This window comes from Gossypium arboreum, chromosome 4 (assembly GCF_025698485.1).
Source record: "Gossypium arboreum isolate Shixiya-1 chromosome 4, ASM2569848v2, whole genome shotgun sequence".
Lineage (NCBI taxonomy): Eukaryota > Viridiplantae > Streptophyta > Magnoliopsida > Malvales > Malvaceae > Gossypium > Gossypium arboreum.
The window spans coordinates 68,449,156-68,450,618 of record NC_069073.1 but is presented as its reverse complement, the minus strand read 5'-3'; the positions used below and the strand labels follow the sequence as shown (position 1 = coordinate 68,450,618).

The window sequence follows — 1,463 nt, the reverse complement described above, 5'->3', positions numbered from 1 at the left end:
CACAGAGGAAGAGCAAGAGGATGATACTTTAACCACAATTGAGGAGATGGTTGAAAACCAGGAAAATCCACTACCTCCTGCGATTGCCACTGATACAGTAAATCAGAATCCTGTTCCACGCACTATGTATGATTATGCTAAACCTACTTTAACAGGAACTGAGTCAAGTATAGTTACGCCTGCTGTTGCTGCAAATAATTTTGAACTATACAGCAATTTGTTCAGTTTGATGGTTTGTAGGACGAGGATCCCAATGTTCACTTGGCAAATTTCTTACGGTTTTGCGACACTTTTAAAATCAATGGCGTTTCTAATGGCATCACCTTTGGTTGTTTCCCTTTTCGTTGAGGAATAAGGCTAAACAATGGTTGAACTCGTTACCACAAGGGTCAATCACTACTTGGGAACAAATGACCGAAAAGTTTTTATTAAAATATTTTCCGTCGGCAAAAACAGCCAAATTACGTAATGATATCTCCTCTTTTGTGTAGATGGATTTAGAAACACTCTACGATGCATGGGAGAGATACAAGGATCTGTTGAGAAGGTGCCCTCACCATGGGTTACCACTCTGGCTACAGGTTCAAACGTTTCACAATGGCCTGTATCTTTTGACTTGACAGATGATCGATGCAACCGCTGATGGAACTATCAATAATAAGATACCTGAGGATGCTTATGAATTTATAGAAGACATGAGGACAAAGCCAACAAAAACAACCGGCATTTTTAACGTCGATTGGGTGACCATGCTCTTTAATCAGGTATAACTTTTGAATAGAAAAATTGACAATTTTCTTGGTTCATCACAGGTTCACCCAAAAATGTAGTGTGAAGCAAGTGGAGGTGGATCAAGCAATTCAGAAGACCCACCCTATGGCCACAACATGGGGAACTAGCAGTTAAGTTACATGGGTAATAATCCTCGATCTCAAAATAATCCTTATAGTAACACTTACAATGTAGGTTAGAAGAACTACCCAAATTTCTCATGGGGAGGCCAAGGGAATCAAAACCACCACCTCTAGGCTTCCAACAACCACTCTACCAACAAGAGAAAAAGCCGAACCTTGAGTAGATGCTAACAAAATTCATCTCGGTGTCAGAAACTCATTTTCAGAATACCTAGACAGCACTTAAGAATCAACAAGCATTGATCCAAGGGATCGAAACTCAGATAGGTCAGCTCACTAAATTGATATCTGAACGACCACAAGGTAGCCTGCCGAGTAACACTAAATCTAACCCAAGGGAGTAACTCAATGCAATTACCATTCAAGATGAGGAAGGGTTAGTTACACCTGAACCAGAACCGAGGCAAGAAACTGTGGTAAGTAAAGGTAAAGGTGAGGTGGACCACAATAACCAAAAACCGATAAGTAAAGAGTACAAACCTCGTGTGCCATATCCCAACGCGACAAGGAAAGACCGCACAGACGAATAACTCAGTCAATTCCTTAAAT

At 40.7% G+C, this 1,463-nt stretch overlaps 1 non-coding gene across 1 annotated transcript; it reads right to left on the bottom strand.

The window, feature by feature from the left end:
• Positions 1–458: 458 nt before the first annotated feature.
• Positions 459–565, bottom strand: LOC128292524 (small nucleolar RNA R71). The gene has a single exon (XR_008282509.1). It is a non-coding gene; the product is annotated as a small nucleolar RNA R71 (small nucleolar RNA).
• Between the last annotated feature and the right edge of the window lie 898 nt (positions 566–1,463).